Consider the following 23,830-nt stretch of genomic DNA (forward strand, 5'->3'; position numbering starts at 1 on the left):
GATTAAGCAGTTATGTATGGGGAGTATAATGTGGGCAATTGAGAACAGCAAAAGAGAGACTGTGACCATGCCAGTCCCAGCAAAATCAGACCCAGAGACCATGAAGGCATGTACATTAGACAAAGATACATATGAGGCACCTGAGAAGAAAAGTGAAACGGAATGTTCTTTGGAAAATAGTACAATGTCGATAGAAACATTGGATCCTATATTCGAGACCATACCTATGGGAGAATTTGGGGGTAATAAACAAGGTTCTGCAATGTCTGGGGGAAGATTTAAAATTCCAAAGAAGAAAAGCCCAAATGAAGGACAACGGCAAGACAATGACAGTCCACCGACATGGTGTGCACCACCAGATGAAAACTCTGACAATTTACCCAACCCTAGTGAACAGCAAGCTGCTAATGAGGATCTATCCACGGGATGTGAGACGAGTGACGACAGCATCCCACTTCCCATGCAAAAGGTGCAAGGTGACAGACCTCGCCTAGTGCGTACCGAGGCACTCGACGATCACGGTGGGACCACTGACGACTGCGGTGGCAGCGCACCGCTTCCACCCTCGATGGCTCGACCCTCTCCACTGGTTGGTGCATTCCTGCATGTTCCGACTCCAGAAGTGCAGCTTCAGGGAATCTCGGCTGCCTCCAGTGAACCTGTTGGGACTCCAGACGGGGGGCATCGACGGAAGGCAGACCGGACTCCAGATGGGGAGCAGCCAAGCGCCGACTCTGATTCGCGCACGCCAGACCTTGCTCCGGACGGGCGGTGTCGCGGCCTCGGTGATGGCACGCTCAGGGTGACGGCGGATGCCACGGCGACAGGGAATGGATCGCGTGGCAGTCCCACTGGGTCGGCAGTGGCAACCAGCACCGGCGGTCCAAGATGGACACACCAATTCGCGCCATCGCCAGACGTTGATGCGAGCAACAATTCTCTCTCCAAGGCGACATGCTTCGACGTTTCTCTGCGGAGTCGCCCTTCCGGCACAGCAGGTGGCCGGAACCAGCGTACATGGTCTCGGCCAACTTCCACATCTGGCACAGTCATCGCCTTGCATGATATTAGTGATGGTGCTACTTCGATGGCAACGACCCATCGGCTACAAGATGCCGTCCACCACAAACATAAAAAGAAAAAGACTTCACCTTGTTCCTGGCATGCAGGGCGGATGGATTGGTGCGTAGGCGCAATCAGCGAGCTTTGCGCCGCCTTCCACGCTCGCAACTGAACCGTACGCACACGCCGGATCCTCCACTGGTTCCCAAGGATGACTTCGTGGAGATGCCACGGATCATGCCCCTTCCATCGTCACCAGAACCAAACCACAGCCAAGGCACCACTAACAAAGATGTTGAATGTTATATTTGCACGAATGAAAAAACCAAGCACTGCACGAAGTACAACAAATGGTAAAGTAGAGACTTCGGCAACAGCATCACCTCCAACAGTCCAAGGTGAACCAGTGTGACCCCAAATCTCCACAGCTGAACCGGCTTGAGGACCAGCCCATTCTTGAGGCGGTCACCCATTAGACTGGACTTATAACGCTGTTCATACGTTCAAAAAGTCAAACACTTCTGTATTATAACCTGTTGTTGTTTATTGTTCCAGATATCGTCTGACCAGACCAATGTTCAAGTTTTTTTTTTGTTTTTTTTTTCTCTCGCATCCAAGTTTTGTTATGGTACAACCTTGTTAGTGTGACGCACCCGACATCGCCCCATGTAAATAGTTACGTCATATACACACGCTGTACATAACACACACACACACTCTTCGATGCACTCACGACACAATTATATTTATAACCACGTAGGCACATATCTTTGTAAAAAGGGGGGATGTCATGATATTCAAACACACACATCATGATAGACACACCAACAGACAAATCAGAACACACAACACCACAACCAATGACAGAAAGATATAAAAGTACAGACACGACCCCCGGTGGTCAGTATTAGCTGCAGAGGAGAACCAGGACACATCTGTTACCAAACACACTCAGGGAGACAGCACGTGCAGAGTATCCAGAACGAACTGTATTATAAGAGTTATAATAAAATAGAGTTGTACCACATACAACTGTGTTGGCTCATCTGTGCACCAGAGCACACAACACCACAAAGATCACACTTGTGAGCTAATGTAGGTGTTCAGCAAAGCAGTCAGTGATTGTTCTCCTCAAAGTAGAGGAGACTGCATTGTGAACAGGAAATACAGTATTCTAAATAGAAGGGGAAGTACAAGTAAATCATTGTTTCACCTGGAAGCAATGTTTGGGGTCTTGGACTGGGAGAAGGGAAGAGGTAAAAGGGCAGGTGTTGCATCTTCTTTGCGTGTGTAAAAGGTGCTGTGGAAAGGGGCATGGACAAGATGTTGGAGGTGATTGAAGAGTGGACAAAGGTGTCACAGGGGGAACGGTACATATGAAAAACTGAAAGAGATGGGAGGGAAAAGATTTGTTTCATGATGGTATCGCTGGTGATGACAGAAATAGAAGAGGATGCCCTGCTGAGTCCGGAGACTGGAAGGGTGGAAGATGAGAAGAAGGGGAACCCTATTGTCTTGGGAGGATGGGAAGGGGTGAGAACAGAAGTGCAGGCATTGGAAAGGACATAGTTAGGGCTGTCAACCATGGTGAGGAGGAATCCCCAGTTGACGAAAAAGGAAAACGTAGTGCTGCTATGGAAGGTGTTTCGGCAGAGTAGATACCATGGATCTGAGAAACTGGAAGAATAGAATAGAGTCCTTAGCGGAAGCGTGGGGCGCGATTCTCCACTCCCGCGCCGGTTGGGAGAATCGCCTGGGCCGGCAAAATTTCCCGGGACGCCGATCCGACGCCCTCCCGCGATTCTCCCAAGCGGCGGGAACGGCCTGGTCGGGTTTCGCGGGCCGGAGAATCGCCGGAGACACCCAAAATGGCGATTCTCCGGCACCCCCGCTATTCTCAGGCCCGGATGGGCTGAGCGGCCAGGCCAAAACGGCGGGTTCCCCCCGGCACCGTCCACACCTGGTCGCTGCCGTCGTGAAAGGTGCGTGAACGCTGGGGGGGGCGGCCTGCGGAGGGGCATGGGGGGAATCCTGCACCGGGGGGTACCTCAAATGTGGGGTGGCCCGCGATCGGTGCCCATCGATCGTCGGGCCGTCCTCTCTAAAGGAGGACCTCCTTCTTTCCGCGGCCCCGCAAGATCCGTCAGACATCTTCTTGCAGGGCGGACGTAGAGAGGACGGCAACCACGCATGCGCGGATGACGCCCGTTATGCGGCACCGGCCGCGTCATCGATGTGGCGCCGCCTTTACGCGGGCGACAAGGCCTGGCGCGTGTAGATGACGCGGCCCCGATCCTGGCCCATTGTCAGGGCCTGAATCGGTCGGGATTGGGGCCGTTTCGCGCCGTCGTGAACCTCGACGGCGTTCACGACGGCGCGGCCACTTCAGCGCGGGAGTGGAGAATCCCGCCCGTAGTTTCAGGAAGCGTAATCATGATAACTGTGGGAGTTAGTGGGCTTATGGTGAATATTGATTGATAATGGATTCATAAAGGCTGACAAATGGAAGGGAGGAGTTGAAGATGGACCATGGGATGGTGAGAAAGGGTGGGAATTTTGAACAAAGTTAATGTAGTTTTCCAGTTCAGAGTGGGAGCAGGAATGACACCAACAAGCTATGAGTTTTCAAATTTAAATGTTCAAGAGAAATTCACATTCAAGCACAAGAGGGCATCAAAGTCAAGTCTGAGCACTGAACACTGGTTAACAATCAGGAGTAGGCATCCTCAGTTTCCCACAGATATTTTTAATCAGTGAAAATGGATTGAATTCCATTAAATCCGCATATAGTTGTTGGAATCTTGAGCCCAGATTATTGCATAAGCATAAAGGATAACAACCTTTAGCTTCAGAAATTAGAATTCCCTGAAATGAAACTAGATCATCTTTGGCCTGTCATGACATCCATGCAATGGCGGTGCATCAATGTCCGTCACTGGCTCTTATCTACATAGTAAGAACTCTTGCAACCCAAGGTCCAACAGGTTTGTTTCAAATCACTAGCTTTCAGAGCACTACTCCTTCCTCAGGTGAATGAAGAGGTAGGTTCCAGAAACAGAATGTAGACAAAGTCAAAGGTGCAAGACGATACTTTGGATGGACGTCTTTACAGGGAATTAAGTCTTTACAGATCCAGAGAGAGGGATAATCACAGGTTAAAGAGGTGTGAATTGTCTCAAGTCAGAACAGTTGGTAGGATTTCGCAAGTCCAGGCCGGATGGTGGGGGGTGAATGTAATGCGATATGAATCCAAGGTGCCAGTTGAGGCTGTACTGATGTGTGCGGAACTTGGCTATAAGTTCCTGCTCGGCGAATCTGCGTTGACGCGTGTCCTGAAGGCTGCATTGGAGAACGCTTACCCAAAGATCAGAGGCTGAATGCCCTTGACTGCTGAAGTGTTCCCCGACTGGAAGGGAACATTCCTGCCTGGCGATTGTCGCGCGATGTCCGTTTATCCGTTGACGCAGCGTATGCATGGTCTCGTCAATGTACCACGCTTCGGGACATCCTTTCCTGCAGCGTACGAGGTAGACAACGTTGGCCGAGTCGCATGAGTATGTACCACATACCTGGTGGGTGGTGTTCCCACGTGTAACGGTGGTACCCTTGATGATCTGGCATGTCTTGCAGAGATTGCCATGGCAGTGTTGTGTGGTGTCGTGGCCGCTGTTCTGAATTATGGGTAGTTTGCTGCAAACAATGGTTTGTTTGAGGTTGCGCGGTTGTTTGAAGGCAAGTAGTGGGATTGTGGGAATGACCTTGGCAAGATGTTCATCTTCATCGATGACGTGTTGAAGGCTGCGAAGAAGATGTCATAGTTTCTCCGCTCCGGGGACGTACTGTACGGCGAAAGGTACTCTGTCGGTTGTGTCCCGTGTTTGACTTCTGAGGAGGTTGGTGCGTTATTTTGCTGTGGCGCATTGGAACTGTTGACCGATGAGTCGAGCGCCATATCCCGTTCTTACGAGGGCATCTTTCAGTGTCTGTAGATGTCTGCTACGCTCCTCCTCGTCTGAGCAGTTCCTGTGTATATGGAGGGCTTTCCCATAGGGGATGGCTTCTTTAATGCGTTCAGGGTGGAAGCTGGAGAAGTGGAGCATCTTAAGGTTATCCGTGGGGTTGCGTTATAGCGAAGTGCTGAGGTGACCGTCCTTGATGGAGATGAGTGTGTCCAAGAATGCAACCGATTCTGGAGAGTAGTCCATGATGAGTCTGATGGTGGCGTGGAACTTATTGATGTCACGTGTAGTTGTTTCAGTGATTCTTCACCGTGGGTCCAAAGCAAAAAAAATGTAATTGATGTATCTGGTGTATAACGTCGGTTGAAGGTCCAGTGCGGTGAGGAGGTCTTGTTCAAACGTGTGCATGAAGATGTTGGCATATTGAGGTGCGGATTTGGTCCCCATGGCTGTTCCATGTGTCTGGATGCAGAAATTGTTTTTTGAACGGAAGACGTTGTGATCCAGAATGAAGCGGATGAGTTGCAGAATTGCGTCTGGAGATTGGCAGTTATCGGTGTTGAGTACTGAGGCTGTTGCAGCAATGCCGTCGTCATGAGGGATGCTGATGTAGAGTGCTGAGTTGTCCATTGTGACGAGGAATGTTCCTGGTTCAACTGGTCCATGGGTGCTGAGTTTCTGTAAGAAGTCCGTCGTATCATGACAGACGCTGGGCGTGCCTTGTACGATGCATTTCAAGGTGCCCTCGATGTAGCCAGAGAGGTTCTCACACAGGGTCCCATTGCCAGATATGATAGGACGGCCTGGTGTGTTGGCCTTGTGTATTTTCGGGAGGCAGTAGAGATCTCCAACGCGGGGAGTACATGGGATGAGAGCACGTAGGGTGTTCTGAAGGTTTGGATCCAAGGTCATGATCAGTCTGTTGAGTTGGTGGGTGTGTTCCTTGGTCGGATCTGCGGGTCACTGTCTTTAGTGTTCCTGGTTGTTGAGTTGTCGGTACACTTCTTTGCAGTGGTCCGTTCTGTTCAGTATGACGGTGGCCCCTCCTTTGTCTGCTGGTTTGATGACGATGTTGCGGTTGGTCTTGAGAGCGCGGATGGCGTTGCGTTGTGCTTGGGTGACGTTCGGGGCTGTCTTATGAATGTGACTGATGAATCTGGCATTGACGCGACTCCTGACGGCTTGAGCATTCATGTCGAGTCTGGGGCAGCGGCCTTCCGGAGGGTTCCAATTCGACTCTTTCCTCTTCAGTTGCCGCACCGCAGATCTCTCGGTCTGCTGCTCCGGTTTATTGGTTGTCTCATTGGGTTCGCTGTCGGCCTCTTGTGGTCTGTGGAAGAACTCCCCGAGCCTCATTCGCCTGATTAATTCCTCTGTGTCTGCCACGAGACTGATGGGGTCCATTTTGGTGATGGTGCAGAAATTGACTCCTCTGCTGAGTGTCATAATATCCACGCATGTATATAATGAAGTGCAGACAGGCAGTGATTGACACACAGAATGGCCAGTAAGCACACAGCACAGTGCAGCCAATCAGCAGACAGGACACCACCACTATAAAGCCAGAGGGCACTAGGTTTCCCGCTCTCTATGGACCCAGCCACTGAGACAGTCAGGGTCCACGAGCTCGCACAGTGCAAACACCATGCGGTAGCTAGTACGTCTGGTCAGGCTAGTACAAGGTCTCCAGTCAGTTCAGTACAGTGTAGACCCAGTTCTATCGTTCAATAAAACCGTGTTGGATCTTCTACGGTGTTAGAGGTCTGTTACTCACATCGCTGCATCAAGTGCAGTCAACACATAACTGACCTGCCCAACACATCATGGTACTGCGGAGTGATACTGAAAATTGACGGACCTACCTCGAGTGATTCAGCATTGACCAGCACGCAGCCATCCGGTGACATGGAAAACATCAAGCCTCCTCCGCAGCTCCGCATCTCCGGCAACCTCGGTGCAAATTGGAAGCTCTTCAAGCAAAAGTTCCTCTGGTACATCGAGGCCTCCGACCTCGAAGCAGCATCGGATGCCAGGAAGATCACACTATTTCTCTCCACCGCGGGGGACCACGCCATCCACATCTACAACTCCCTCACGTTCACTGATGGCGAAGACAAAACAAAATTCAAAACAGTCCTACTGAACTTTGACAGCCACTGCGACATTGAGGTGAATGAGAGCTTTGAACGGTACGTTTTCCAGCAGAGGCTTCAGGGTAAGGATGAACCTTTTCAGTCCTTCGTGACCCATCTCCGCATCCTCGCGCAGTCATGTAACTATGACTCGACGGCTGATTCCATGATCCAGGATCAGATCGTTTTCGGGTCCACTCCGACTCCCTTCGGCGGCAGCTCCTGACAGTCAAACAGTTGACCCACTCTGTCGCTATCGAGACGTGCGTTGTCCATGAGCATGCTAAGAATCGTTACTCTCACATCAGGGCGGCAGAAACTGCGAAGCTGGCCTCCCACGAGGCGGAACGGGTGCAGGCCATTGCACAAATGCAGGGCCTGAGCATCGAGGAGAGTGGCCGTTTCGCGCTCTTTTCCGGGGTCCCTGCGCATGCGCGCCACGACCGAGTGGACGACGTGCCCAACAACCCGACTGCGCAGGTGCGTACGTCGACCAACCGCACTGCGCATGCGTGATGGCGCACGGAACGCGCTGACGTCGGCGCCATGACGTGTCCGAATTGTGGCTCCGCCCACTTAAAGCGGCAATGTCCAGCAAAAGGACGCCGGTGTCTACAGTGTGGCAAGCTTGGCCACTACGCAGCCCTTTGCAGATCTGCTCCACCACTCAGCAGCCAGCGATCCCAGCTGAGGCACAGAAGTGTCCGATCAATACAACAATGCATGCCAGAGTACGATCCCAACAGCCCAACGGACCCTGATGCTGAGTGCCTCAAGTCCCCATACTGGGTAAGCATCATAACTACACATGCGCTGCCTTCCACCACATCTATGCAACGCCTCTCGATCCTCAGTGTGGATCCCGGCAACGAGTGGTCTGCTGTCCTCACAGTGAACAAGGCCCGCATCCGGTTCAAACTGGACACCGGCACATCGGCGAACCTCATCTCGAAATCCGCCCTCGACACCATCCGCGCCAAACCAAGCATTCTTCCACTGGTCTGCCAGCTCCTTGACTACAATGGCAACGCCATAGCTGCCAGTGGCTCGTGTCAACTGGGGGTATCCAATAAGGCGATCAAGGCGACACTGCGGTTTGAAATCGTCGGGCCTGACAGAGCATATCTGCCCGGTGCTCGTGCCTGCAAGCTCCTGAACCTTGTTCAACGCGTCCACACCATGTCATCATCACCGGCGACGGCCTCGCCCGATGGAAACTTGCAAGCCGACATAGATGACATCATCACGCAGTACCACAGCGTGTTCGACAGAATGGGCACGCTCCCATACCGATACAAAATCCTGCTCAAGCCGAATGCCACGCCTGTAATTCATGCACCTCGCCGGGTGCCGGCGCCTCTCAAGGTTTGTCTGAAGAAGCAATTACAGGCCCTCCAGGACCAGGGCATCATATCAAAGGTTACTGAGCCCACAGACTGGGTCAGCTCCATGGTCTGCGTCAAGAAGCCGTCAGGGGAGCTTCACGTTTGCATTGACCCTAAGGATCTAAACCGCAACATCATGAGGGAGCATTACCCGATACCAAAACGAGAAGAGTTGACCAGTGAGATGGCTCATGCCAAGTTCTTTACTAAGCTCGACGCCTCCAAGGGTTTTTGACAAATATAACTGGACGCGCCCAGTCGCAAGTTGTGCACGTTCAACACCCCGTTTGGTCGTTACTGCTACAACCGGATGCCTTTTGCCATCATATCTGCCTCCAAAGTATTTCATCGTATCATGGAACAGATGATGGAGGGCATCGAGGGGGTGCAAGTATACGTTGACGATGTCATAATCTGGTCCACAATGCCCCAGGAACACATCGCTCGTCTCAAGCAGGTATTCCAAAGAATCCATGAACATGGTCTTCAGCTCAACAGGGCCAGGTGCTCATTTGGTCAATCGGAGATCAAATTCCTCGGTGACCACGTCTCGCAGCAGGGCATACGTATGGCCAGACACAGACAAGGAAATTCATTCCCAATATGGCATCCCACACCACGGCCCTCCGCCATCTCGTTAAAAAGTCAATGGAATTCCAGTGGCTGCCCACGCATGAAGAGGAATGGCGCGAGGTGAAAGCAAAACTCACGACAGCCCTGGCCCTAGCGTTCTTCAACCCAACCAAGGAAACCAAAATATCAACTGATGCAAGCCAGGACGGCATTGGGGCGGTGCTCCTTCAGCGGGATGACTCCGCGTCCTGGGCTCCAGTGGTGTATGCCTCCAGGGCCATGACGCCCACTGAGCAACGGTACGCTCAGATTGAGAAGGGCCTCCTAACAGGGATAGTCAAGTTCCACGACTATGTTTATGACCTGCCGAAATTCACGGTAGAGATGACAGGCCTCTAGTCCACATAATCCAGAAGGATTTAAATGACATGACACCTCGGTTACAGCGTATTCTTCTAAAGCTACGCCGCTACGACTTTGAACTGGTCTACATGCCAGGTAAAGAGCTCATCGTTGCAGATACCCTGTCCAGGTCTATTACCACACCGCATGAACAAAGTGACTTCATCTGCCACATAGAAGCCCAAGTGCAGGTGTGTGCCTCGAACCTTCCGGCCTCCGACGAACGGGTGGTCCAAATTCATGAGGAGACAGCCAAGGATCCTCTGCTGCAGCACGTGATGCAGCAATGGCTGGCAGAAGGGACAATGTCCCCAGTTCTATAATGTAAAAGACGACCTGACGGTGGTGGAGGGCATCCTTCTGAAACTCGACAGAATCATAATTCCTCAGAGTATGCGTGCTATGGTGCTGGGCCAACTCCATGAGGGTCACCTTGGGGTCGAGAAATGCCGACACAGAGCTCGGGAGGCGGTCTATTGGCCGGGCATCAGCCAGGACATTGCCGACACAGTCCTCAACTGCCCTATCTGTCAGAAGTTTCAACCAGCTCAACCCAAAGAAACGTTGCAGCAGCACGAGATTGTGACCTCTCCGTGGTCCAAAGTAGGTGTAGACCTTTTCCACTCCAAGGGGCGTGACTACGTACTCCTGGTCGACTACTTCTCCAGTTACCCAGAAGTAGTGAAACTGTCCGACCTCACGTCGAAGGCGGTAATCAAAGTCTGCAAAGAAACGTTCGCCAGGCATGGGATACCGCTCACGGTAATGAGCGACAATGGTCCTTGCTTTTACAGCCAGGAATGGTCTGACTTCGCACAGTCCTACAACTTCCGTCACATTACCTCCAGTCCCCACTACCCGCAGTCAAAGGGGAAGGCCGAAAAAGGGGTCCACATTGTAAAGCGGCTGCTGTGCAAAGCTGCAGATTCAGGCTCCGATTTTAACCTGGCGATGCTGGCATACAAGGCAACCCCACTGTCCACTGGATTATCTCCAGCCCAGATGCTCATGAATCACACTCTGAGGACCACAGTTCCAGACATCCACGCTCCCGACCTTGACCACCTCACGATCCTACAGAAAATGCAGCAGTCACGGGCCCGACAGAAAGCACACGTACGATGCCCATGCACGGATCTGCCCGAGCTGGCCCCAACTGATCATGTTCGCGTACAGTTGCCTGAGGGCAGCTGGTCAGCCACAGCTCTTGTGCTCAAACAAGTGGCCCCAAGATCATTCCTTGTCCGCATGGCTGGTGGCTCTCTGCTACGGCGCAACAGGCGGGCACTGCGAAGAGTTCCACGCCCGCTACCTGACCGGCGTGCCCCGCCGCCTACGATGCCTCCTCCGGACGTACCCTACCACGAGGCCACCTATCTACCAGCAATCCTGCCGGTCCACGCGCCCACCGCGATGCCAGCGATCCCGCCTCTCCAAGCGCAGGCGGTTCCTAATCCGCCTCTGCGGCAATCAACTAGAATTCGTCGCCCACCACAAAGATGGTGAGTCTATAGACTGAGCTTTTGTACATTTTTGTGATTTCACCAATTGGACCTCTGTAAATATTGTTTTGTTTGCCATGTATCTGCACTATCACAACCTTCCTATGTATATATGTTCGTTTAGACATCTTTCTGTTTATAGTCAGGTACACATATATATATATATTTATAAGCATCCACACCTTAGTATTTATTTTTTTTAAAAGGGGGGGGAGATGTCATAATAATCACGCATGTATATAATGAAGTGCAGACAGGCAGTGATTGACACACAGGATGACCAGTAAGCACACAGCACAGTGCAGCCAATCACCAGACAGGACACCACCACTATACAGCCATAGGGCACTAGGTTTCCGGCTCTCTCTGCGGTAGCTAGTAAGTCTGGTCAGACTAGTACAAGGTCTCCAGTCAGTTCAGTATGGTGTTGACCCACAGCTAAATATGTATGTTAGTTCTATCGTTCAATAAAACCGTGTTGGATCTTCTACAGTGTTAGAGGTCTGTTACTCGCATCGCTGCATCAAATGCAGTCCACACCGAACCGACCTGCCTAACACATCACTGAGGACTTCGATTTCGTCTGGTTGAAGGGTGTAGTCTGACAAGTTGACAATAGATTTCCCTGTATTGTTTTCTACTGTGGTACCGGGGGAGGCTTGGTTGCTGCTGGTGGTGATGCTGAGTTTCTCAAGCTTCCTGTTCTTGGTGTGCATATAGATGGCGTAGTATCATTGTCTCATCTGTTTGACCGTGTTCCGCAACTGGTCTGCTGCGTCCTGAGCGCAAGTTGAGAATGGACTCTAACTTTGTTTCCAGATTGCGGCGTCTGCTGTAGAGCTGGTTGAGGAGTGTGAGAGAGGTGTGACAGCAGAGTCTCTCAGCGTAGTTTGTGTTGTATGTCGACTTGAGTGGGTTTGTGATCTGTAGCACTTTCAGGAGCTTGTCTGCTTTCTTGCATCTTTGTAGAAACTTAATGTCAGTGTCTATATGTGTGAGATGGGGGTGCATTATTAGCAATCAGAATTGATTTGATTATGAACATGACCAACCAATCACAACTTAATAATAATAATCACTTGTCAAAAGTAGGCTTCAATGAAGTTACTGTGAAAAGTCCCAAGTCACCACATTCCAGCGCCTGTTCAGGGAGGCCAGTACGGGAATTGAACCCGCGCTGCTGGCATTGTTTTGCATTATTCTGCATTACAAGCCAGCTATTTAGCCCACTGTGCTAAACTAACCCCTAAAAAATAGGAGACAAAGTCAGCACTAGGAAAGTGCACTTTGTATGTTGCGCATCATTTTTAAAGTAAGATTCTGAATGGCTTTACAGGAAAGGGCAGTAAAAAACCAAGTTCAGAAGTTTGCAGGCCCGAGCACCGAGCAGGGATGCTCTGTCAGGTCCCACGATCTCAAATCGCAGTGTCGCTTTAAATGACTTGTTGGAAACTCCGAGTTGGCATGAGCCACTGGCAGCTATGGCATTGCCATTGTAGTCAAGGAGCTGGCAGGCCGGTGGAAGAATGCTTGGTCTGACGCGGATGGTGTCGAGATCGGATTTGGAGATGAGGTTCGCCGATGCGCCGGTGTCCAGTTTGAATCAGATGCGACTGTGAGGACAGCACATCACTCGTCGTCGGGATTCACGCTGAGGATCGGGAGGTGCTTCGCTGTCTTGGAGAAAGGCAGCGCATGCTTCATAATGATGCCCACCCGGTATGGAGATTTGAGGCACGCAGCATCAGGATCTATTGGGCTGTCGGGGTCAGAGTCTGGCATGGCCTGCTGTATTGAACGGACGCTTCTGCACCGCGGCTGGGATTGCTGGATGCTGGGCAGTGGAGTGGCCGTAGCCGTGGGAATTCCGCAACCTGCCGTCTGGCAAACGCCCTTACCTGTAAGTACCTGAAGGTGTTCCCCGGGGGGGGAGCCCGTACTTCTCCTCCAGCTCACCCAGGCTTGCGAACGTCCCGTCCACAAACAGGACCCCAACTTTCGTATCCCTGCCCTGTGCCACCCCGCAAACCCTCCACCTGTTCTTCCTGGGGCGAACCGTAGTGGGGTCCCCGTCGAGGCCTCCACTTCCCACCTGTGCCGCCTCCACTGCCCCCAAATTTTGAGGGCAGCCACCACCACTGGACTCGTGGTATACCTCCTTGGAGGGAGCGGCAGCGGCGCCGTTGCCAGCGCCCCCAGACTCGTACCCCCACAAGATGCCGTCTCCAGCCTCTTCCATGCGGCCCCCTCTCCCTCCATCACCCACTTGCACACCATCGTCGCATTGGCGGCCCAGTAGTATCCACAGAGGTTGGGCAGCGCCAGCCCCCCCTATCTCTACTCCGCTCCAGGAACACCCTTCTCACCCTCTGAGTCCCTCGCGCCTACACAAACCCCATTATACTCCTGTTAACTCGCCTGAAAAAAGCCTTCGGGATAAACACGGGGAGGCACCGGAACAGGAACAAAAAACCTTGGGAGCACCGTCATTTTGACTGACTGCACCCTACCCACCTCTTGAACTCCTCCTCCATTTGCTCCACCAGCCTTGTAAAATTAAGCCTATGCAGGGCCCCCCAGCTCCTGGCCACCTGGACTCCCAGATACCTGAAGCTCCTCTCCGCCTTTTTTAGTGGGAGCTCGCCAACCCCCCTCTCCTGGTCCCCTGGATGAACTATGAACAGCTCGCTCTTCCCCATGTTGAGCTTGTACCCCGAAAAGTCACCGAATTCCCTCAGAATCCTCATTACCTCCGGCATTCCTCCCACCAGGTCCGCCACATACAGCAGCAGGTCGTCTGCATAAAGTGACACCCTATGCTCCTCCCCACCACGCACCAACCCTCTCCAGTTCCTTGACTCCCTCAGTGCCATAGCCAGGGGTTCAATCGCCAGTGCGAAGAGCAGGGCGGACAAGGGACACCCCTGTCTCGTCCCTCGGTGCAACCGAATGTACTCGGACCTCCTCCTGTTTGTGGCCACACTCGCCATTGGAACCTCATACAACAGCCTAACCCACCTGACAAACCCCTCCCCAAACCCGAAACTCTTCAGCACCTCCCACAGGTACGCCCACTCTACCCTATCGAAGGCTTTCTCAGCGCCCATCGCCACCACTATCTCCGCCTCCCCCTCCCTCGCCGGCATCATGATAACGTTCAAAAGCCTCCGCACATTCGCGTTCAACTGCCTCCCCTTCACAAATCCCGTCTGGTCTTCATGGATGATCTGCGGCACACAATCCTCAATCCTCGTGGCTAAGACCTTCGCCAGCACCTTGGCATCTACATTTAGCAAGGAAATCAGTCTGTAAGACCCACACTGCAGGGGATCTTTGTCCCGCTTCAGGATCAAGGAGATCAGTGCCCGGGACATCGTCGGGGGCAAAGCCCCCCCCTTCCTTGCCTCATTGAAGGTCCTAACTAACAGCGGGCCCAACAGGTCCATACATTTTTTATAGAATTCGACCGGGAATCCGTCCGGCCCCGGTGCCTTCCCCGCCTGCATGCTTCCTATCCCTTTGATCAGTTCCTTCAGCCCAATCGGGGCCCCCAATCCCGCCACCAGTCCCTCTTCACCTTTGGAAACCTCAATTGGTCCAGATAGCGCCCCATCCCTCCCTCCTCCAGTGGGGGCTCGGATCGGTACAATTCCTCGTAGAAGTCCCTGAAGACCCCATTGATGCCAGCTCCACTCCGCACCACACTCCCTCCCCTGTCCTTAACTCCCCCGATCTCCGTAGCTGCATCCCACTTCCGAAGCTGATGCGCCAGCATCCGGCTTGCCTTTTCCCCATACTCGTAAATCGCCCCCTGGGCCTTCCTCCACTGCACCTCCGCCTTCCTGGTGGTCACCAGGTCGAATTTGGCCTGGAGGCTGCGCCTCTTCCTCAACAGTCCTTCCTCAGGCACCTCCGCATACCTCCTGTCTACCCTCACCATCTCTCCCACCAGCCTCTCCCTTTCCCCCCCGCTCCCTCCGCTCCTTGTGGGCCCTAATGGAGATCAGCTCTCCCCTCACTACCGCCTTCAGTGCCTCCCATACCATCCCCACTCGGATCTCCCCGTTGTCGATGGTCTCCAGGTACCTCTCTATACTTCCTCGGACCCGCTCGCTCACTTCCTCGTCCGCCAACAGCCCCACCTCCAAGCACCACAGCGGCCCTGGTCCCTCTCCTCCCCCATCTCCAAGTCTACCCAATGCGGGGCATGGTCCGAAATGGCTATTGCCGAATACTCAGTATCCTCTGCTCTCGCTATCAACGCCCTACTCAAGATGAAAAAGTTGATTCGGGAATAAGCCTTATGGACATGTGAGAAGAATGAAAATTCTCTAGCCCCCGGCCTTGCAAATCTCCAAGGGTCCACCCCTCCCATCTGGTCCATAAACCCCCTCAGCACTCTAGCCGCCGCCGGTTTCCTACCCGTCCTAGACCTGGAGCGATCCAGTGCCGGGTCCAGCACCATGTTAAAGTCTCCCCCCATTATCAGACCCCCCCACTTCCAAGTCTGGGATCCGACCCAACATATGCTGCATAAAACCCGCATCGTCCCAGTTCGGGGCATACACATTGACCAGTACCACCCTCTCTCCCTGCAACTTACCACTTAACATTATGTACCTGCCGCCATTATCTGCCACAATGCTCGACGCTTCGAATGACATATTCTTTCCCACCAAGATCGCCACCCCTCGATTTTTGGCAACCAGCCCCGAGTGAAACACCTGACCTACCCACCCTTTCCTCAATCTTACCTGGTCTGCCACCTTCAGGTGTGTCTCCTGAAGCATAACCACATCCGCCTTGAGCCCCTTCCGGTGTGCGAACACGCGGGCCCGCTTAACCAGCCCATTCAGTCCCCTTACATTCCAGGTTATCAGCCGGATCAGGTGGCTCCCCCGCTGACTAGCCATGACCCCTCCTCGGCCAGCCACGAGCCCGCACCCCACACACGGCCCGTTCCCCACAGCGGCATACCCCCATCCCGACCCCCCCCCCCCCCCCCCCCCCCCTCGCTCCAGCTCCTCCTTGACCATAGCAGCAGCAACTCGATTCCTCTTCCCCCCCTTCCCGGCTAGGACCCATCCTGGCTGATTTACTCCCCCCATTGCACTTCCGCAAGTCAGCTGACTCCTGCTGACCCCGGCCACTCCCGCCTCTCCTTCGTCTCCTCCCATTGTGTGGCACACCCTCCTCTCCCGTCCCCATCCATAGGCTCTCCCCCTCCCCCTTCTGTTCTAAGTGTGGGAAACAACCCTAGTTTCCCCACCCTGGCCCCACCCCCTCCAGTCTTCAGCGCGGGAAAAAGCCGGCGCTTTCCACCTACCAGACCCCGCCACCTCTGACGCATCCTTTTACAAGCCCGGTCCCCTCACCCCGATTCGGGCCTCCCCCTCCCCCGCGGGGCCCCATCTCACCTCCAAGAGCCCCCCCGACCAACCCAACCCAAACAATGCCCAACCCGCCCCAGCCACCCTCACCGACCCAAAAGAGAAAAAACACAAAGAAAAAGAAACCCGGAGCAATACAAAGGTCCCCCTCTCGAAACAAAAATAAACATAGCCTATCAACCGCAGTCCCAAAACGCCCGTCCCGACCCTCAATCTGTGTCCAACCTTTCGGCCTGAACAAAGGCCCACGCCTCCTCCGGAGACTCAAAATAATGGTGCCGGTCCTTGTAGGTGACCCACAGTCGCGCCGACTGCAACATGCCAAACTTCACCCCCTTCCTGTGCAGCACCGCCTTCGCACAATTGTACCCGACCCTCCTCTTCGCCACCTCCGCACTCCAGTCTTGATATATCCGAACCTCTGCGTTCTCCCGCCTGCTGCTCCTCTCCTTCTTGGCCCACCTGAGCACACATTCCCGATCGACGAACCGATGGAACCTCACCAGCACCGCCCGCGGAGGCTCGTTAGCCTTGGGCCTCCTCGCCAGCACTCTATGGGCCCCCTCCAGCTCCAGGGGCCCCTGGAAGGACCCCGCTCCCATCAGCGAGTTCAACATGGTGACCACATACGCCCACACATCCGGCCCCTCCAGCCCCTCCGGGAGGCCCAGAATCCGCAGATTCTTCCGCCTCGACCGATTCTCCATCTCCTCGAACCGCTCCTGCCATTTCTTGTGGAGTGCCTCGTGCACCTCCACCTTTACCGCCAGGCCTAAGATCTCATCCTCGTTGTCAAAGAACAAAGAAATGTACAGCACAGGAACAGGCCCTTCGGCCCTCCAAGCCCGTGCCGACCATACTGCCCGACTAAACTACAATCTTCTACACTTCCTGGGTCCGTATCCTTCTATTCCCATCCTATTCATATATTTGTCAAGATGCCCCTTAAATGTCCCTATCGTCCCTGCTTCCACTACCTCCTCCGGTAGCGAGTTCCAGGTACCCACTACCCTCTGCGTAAAAAACTTGCCTCGTACATCTACTCTAAACCTTGCCCCTCTCACCTTAAACCTATGCCCCCTAGTAATTGACCCCTCTACCCTGGGGAAAAGCCTCTGACTATCCACTCTGTCTATGCCCCTCATAATTTTGTATACCTCTATCAGGTCGCCCCTCAACCTCCTTCGTTCCAGTGAGAACAAACCGAGTTTATTCAATCGCTCCTCATAGCTTATGCCCTCCATACCAGGCAACATTCTGGTAAATCTCTTCTGCACCCTCTCTAAAGCCTCCACATCCTTCTGGTAGTGTGGCGACCAGAATTGAACACTATACTCCAAGTGTGGCCTAACTAAGGTTCTATACAGCTGCAACATGACTTGCCAATTCTTATACTCAATGCCCCGGCCAATGAAGGCAAGCATGCCGTATGCCTTCTTGACTACCTTCTCCACCTGTGTTGCCCCTTTCAATGACCTGTGGACCTGTACTCCTAGATCTCTCTAACTTTCAATACTCTTGAGGGTTCTACCATTCACTATATATTCCCTACCTGCATTAGACCTTCCAAAATGCATTACCTCACATTTGTCCGGATTAAACTCCATCTGCCACCTCTCCGCCCAAGTCTCCAGACAATCTAAATCCTGCTGTATCCTCTGACAGTCCTCATCGCTATCCGCAATTCCACCAACCTTTGTGTCATCTGCAAACTTACTAATCAGACCAGTTACATTTTCCTCCAAATCATTTATATATACTACAAAGAGCAAAGGTCCCAGCACTGATCCCTGTGGAACACCACTGGTCACAGCCCTCCAATTAGAAAAGCATCCCTCCATTGCTACCCTCTGCCTTCTATGGCCTAGCCAGTTCTGTATCCACCTTGCCAGTTCACCCCTGATCCCGTGTGACTTCACCTTTTGTACTAGTCTACCATGAGGGACCTTGTCAAAGGCCTTACTGAAGTCCATATAGACAACATCTACTGCCCTACCTGCATCAATCATCTTAGTGACCTCCTCGAAAAACTCTATCAAGTTAGTGAGACACAACCTCCCCTTCACAAAACCGTGCTGCCTCTCACTAATACGTCCATTTGCTTCCAAATGGGAGTAGATCCTGTCTCTAAGAATTCTCTCCAGTAATTTCCCTACCACTGAAGTAAGGCTCACCGGCCTGTAGTTCCCGGGATTATCCTTGCTACCCTTCTTAAACAGAGGAACAACATTGGCTATTCTCCAGTCCTCCGGGACATCCCCTGAAGACAGCGAGGATCCAAAGATTTCTGTTAAGGCCTCAGCAATTTCCTCTCCAGCCTCCTTCAGTATTCTGGGGTAGATCCCATCAGGCCCTGGGGACTTATCTACCTTAATATTTTTTAAGACGCCCAACACCTCATCTTTTTGGATCTCAATGTGACCCAGGCTATCTACACACCCTTCTCCAGACTCAACATCTACCAATTCCTTCTCTTTGGTGAATACTGATGCAAAGTATTCATTTAGTACCTCGCCCATTTCCTCAGGCTCCACACATAGATTCCCTTGCCTATCCTTCAGTGGGCCAACCCTTTCCCTGGCTACCCTCTTGCTTTTTATGTACGTGTAAAAAGCCTTGGGATTTTCCTTAACCCTATTTGCTAATGACGTTTCGTGACCCCTTCTAGCCCTCCTGACTCCTTGCTTAAGTTCCTTCCTACTTTCCTTATATGCCACACAGGCTTCGTCTGTTCCCAGCCTCTTAGCCCTGACAAATGCCTCCTTTTTCTTTTTGACGAGGCCTACAATATCACTCGTCATCCAAGGTTCCCGAAAATTGCCGTATTTATCTTTCTTCCTCACAGGAACATGCCGGTCCTGTATTCCTTTCAACTGACACTTGAAAGCCTCCCACATGTCAGATGTTGATTTGCCCTCAAACATCCGCCCCCAATCTATGTTCTTCAGTTCCCGCCTAATATTGTTATAATTAGCCTTCCCCCAATTTAGCACATTCATCCTCGGACCACTCTTATCCTTGTCCACCAGTACTTTAAAACTTACTGAATTGTGGTCACTGTTACCGAAATGCTCCCCTACTGAAACATCTACCACCTGGCCAGGCTCATTCCCCAATACCAGGTCCAGTACCGCCCCTTCCCTAGTTGGACTGTTTACATATTGTTTTAAGAAGCCCTCCTGGATGCTCCTTACAAACTCCGCCCCGTCTAAGCCCCTGGCACTAAGTGAGTCCCAGTCAATATTGGGGAAGTTGAAGTCTCCCATCACCACAACCCTGTTGTTTTTACTCTTTTCCAAAATGTGTCTACCTATCTGCTCCTCTATCTCCCGCTGGCAGTTGGGAGGCCTGTAGTATACCCCCAACATTGTGACTGCACCCTTCTTATTCCTGATCTCTACCCATATAGCCTCACTACCCTCTGAGGTGTCCTCTCGCAGTATAGCTGTGATATTCTCCCGAACAAGTAGCGCAACTCCACCTCCCCTTTTACATCCCCCTCTATCCCGCCTGAAACATCTAAATCCTGGAACGTTTAGCTGCCAATCCTGCCCTTCCCTCAACCAGGTCTCTGTAATGGCAACAACATCATAGTTCCAAGTAGTAATCCAAGCTCTAAGTTCATCTGCCTTACCCGTAATGCTCCTTGCATTAAAACATATGCACTTCAGGCCACCAGACCCGCTGTGTTCAGCAACTTCTCCCCATCTGCTCTGCCTCAGAGCCACACTGTCCCTATTCCCTAGTTCTCCCTCAATGCTCTCACCTTCTGACCTATTGCTCCCGTGCCCACCCCCCTGCCATACTAGTTTAAACCCTCCCGTGTGACACTCGCAAACCTCGCGGCCAGGATATTTATGCCTCTCCGGTTTAGATGCAACCCGTCCTTCTTATACAGGTCACACCTGCCCCGGAAGAGCTCCCAGTGGTCCAGATAATGGAAACCCTCCCTCCTACACCAGCTGTTTAGCCACGTGTTTATCTGCTCTATCTTCCTATTTCTAGCCTCACTGGCACGTGGCACAGGGAGTAATCCCGAGATTACAACCCTCGAGGTCCTGTCTTTTAACTTTCTGCCTAGCTCCCTGAACTCCTGCTGCAGGACCTCATGCCCCTTCCTGCCTATGTCGTTAGTACCAATATGTACAACGACCTCTGCCTGTTTGCCCTCCCCCTTCAGGATTCCCTCTACCTGTTCGGAGACATCCTGGACCCTGGCACCAGGGAGGCAACATACCATCCTGGAGTCTCTTTCACGTCCACAGAAGCGCCTATCTGTGCCCCTGACTATAGAGTCCCCTATTACTATTACTCTTCTGCACTTTGACCCTCCCTTCTGAACATCAGAGCCAGCCATGGTGCCACTGCTCTGGCTGCTGCTGTTTTCCCCTGATAGGCTATCCCCCCCGACAGTATCCAAAGGGGTATATCTGTTCAAGAGGGGGACAACCACAGGGGATTCCTGCACTGACTGCCTGCCCTTTCTGGTGGTCACCCATTTCTCTGCCTGCACCTTGGGTGTGACCACATTTACATAACTGCGATCTATGACGCTTTCCGCCACCTGCATGCTCCTAAGTGCATCCAATTGCTGCTTCAACCGAACCATGCGGTCTGTGAGGAGCTCCAGTTGGGTGCACTTTCTGCAGATGAAGCCATCCGGGACGCTGGAAGCCTCCCGGACCTGCCACATCTCACAGTCAGAGCACAGCACCCCTCTAACTGACATTGCGTCAATTAATTAAAATTTGTCTTTTTTTTTTTAAATACTTTTTTTTTATATTTCAAAGTTACTGTCAACTATCTGTTTCCTAGCACTAGATTTCTAATAGAAATGCGATAGCTAACTATAATACTCTCCGATCTCTGGCTTAGATATCCTCTAAATTATAATTAAGTTATTATGTTTAATTAGTTCCCAAATACTCAAATTTTTTTTAAATTTAGGTAGAATCCCAACCAGCCACTCTGGCCACAGCTTTTCTGTGATGTCACTTTAGTTTCCCCCCGACACACACAATTTGAAAAAAGGTATAAAAGTAAAAATAACTTACTTACCTTCTTACCTTCTGAGTGTCTTAGATGTTCTCAGGTTCTCTCGCTGACAGAGACTGCTCCTCCACCTCCGAACCTTGACCTGCACAATGCTAATAATATAATAATAATATAATATGGCACTTACCTTACACCAATGGGTCTTATTATTAGGTTAGAGGAGGAGGGCGGGTGGGAGACACTACACGTGTAGTGTCTTGGGTTTCCTCTCCACCAGAATTTATTGGTTGGGGGGGGGGGGGGGGGGGGGGACTTGCCAGAGGTCCGCGGGTCGAACTTCCGGTTCCCGCCTTATATAAAAACAACTAAAACAGAAAAGAAGAACAGACACAGGACCAGGCAAGGCTTTTTAAATTCACTACTCACCTCCAAGAAGGCCCCTGCGCACCGCTGCCGCCGAAATCCAAAGGGCTGCTCCTGTAAAGGTAAGGCTTTTAAATACACTACTCACCTTCAAGAAGGCCCCTGCGCACCGCTGCCGCCGATATCCAAAGGGCTGCTCCTGTAAAGGCAAGGCTTTTTAAAGTAAGTACTCACCTCCCAGAAGGCCCCTGCGCACCGCTGCCGCCGAAATCCAAAGGGCTGCTCCTGTAAAGGTAAGGCTTTTAAATACACTACTCACCTCCAAGAAGGCCCCTGCGCACCGCTGCCGCCGATATCCAAAGGGCTGCTCCTGTAAAGGCAAGGCTTTTTAAAGTAAGTACTCACCTCCCAGAAGGCCCCTGCGCACCGCTGCCGCCGAAATCCAAAGGGCTGCTCCTGTAAAGGTAAGGCTTTTAAATACACTACTCACCTCCAAGAAGGCCCCTGCGCACCGCTGCCGCCGATATCCAAAGGGCTGCTCCTGTAAAGGCAATGTCGGAGATCTTTTGTCGAGCCTCGCAGATCGCCACTCCCTGGGCCATCTGTGTCTCCAGCAGCTTATCAATAGAAGCCTTCATCGGCTCTAGCAGGTCCGTTTTAATCTCTCTGAAGCAGCGCTGGATACCCTCCTGCTGCTCCTCCGCCCACTGCATCCACGCTGGTTGATCTCCGCCCGCCGCCATTTTGTCCTTCTTCCCTCGCACCTTCTTCGGGTCCACCACCACCTTTTTTGTCGCCCCGCTCCTAGTTGAAGCCATATACTGACGGGGAGCTGTTGTAGACTCCTTCCCACACCGGGAAACGTCAAAAAAGTGCGGGTGGGGGCCCTGAAAAGTGCCCAAAAGTCAGTTTTTGCGGGAGCCGCCGAATGTGCGACTTAGCTCCACATAGCCGCAACCGGAAGTCCTTACTGGTCATCCTGTGTGTCAATCACTGCCTGTCTGCACTCCATTGTATACTTGGATGTATATTATGACACAGGTGAGAAGGGTGTTTTGGAGAGTGGATGAGGTTCGAATAGCGTTGCCAAGTTTGATGAACTATTATTGGGTGACAAATATCACAACGGTGAGGAAATGGACAGTGGAGGAGGGACCGGTGTGGGGGAGGATGGAGACTGCACCGTGTAGGGGAACCAGTTTGAGGGCACTGTTGTTTTCGCTGGTCCGGTACTCTGTGAGCCCGGTGGTGATTTCAGCGTTGCGAGGTTAGAGACAGTGCAGACAACACTTCGGGTTGGAGGGCATGTCGCAGTAGGCATAAATATGTGACAACCATAGGTTTGTGCGGGCGGAGCTGGATGCGAGGTTCCAGGGAGGGCAACAGGTGGGGATAGAGTACTTCAGGGAATTGTTTATAAGGAACAAGTTTGCCGGCCTGGAAGAGTTGGAGGAAATGTATGAGCTGCTGAATGGAATGGTTTCAGATACCTGCAGGTGAGGGGTTTGTTAGGATAGAGGTGCCGTCGTTCCCAGGGCTGCCACCTTTGGTGCTGCAAGGCAAGATGTTGTCAAGGATGATATTGGGGAAGGGAGGGTATCACACATTTATGGAGAGTTGATGGCGAGCGAGGGTGCTCCGGTGGAGGAGATCAAACACAAATGTGAGGAGTGGTTGGTCGGGGAGGTGAGGGCCGGGACGTGGAAGGAAGCCCTGCGGAGGGTGAACGCATCCTCGATGTGTGAGTGGTTAAGCCCCATCCAGCGTAAGGTGGTGCATAGGGTCCATATGACGGTTGCGAGGATGCGTCTGTTCTTTGCAGGGGTGGAAGATAGGTGTGGGAGATATGGGGGCTCGCGAATCACGTCCACATATTCTGGGTGTGCCTGAAGCTGAGGGGGTTCAGGCAGTGGTTCTTTGATGCTATGTCCGAGATTCTGGAGCTAGGGGTGGCCTCGAATCCGGAGGTGGCGATATTTGAAGTGTCGGAAGATCCATGAGTCCAGGTGGGGAGAGAGGCCAATGTATTGGCATTTGCCTCCCTGATAGCCCAGAGACGGATCTTGT

The sequence above is a fragment of the Scyliorhinus torazame genome, chromosome 1, assembly GCF_047496885.1.
Source record: "Scyliorhinus torazame isolate Kashiwa2021f chromosome 1, sScyTor2.1, whole genome shotgun sequence".
NCBI classification, from domain to species: Eukaryota; Metazoa; Chordata; class Chondrichthyes; order Carcharhiniformes; family Scyliorhinidae; genus Scyliorhinus; species Scyliorhinus torazame.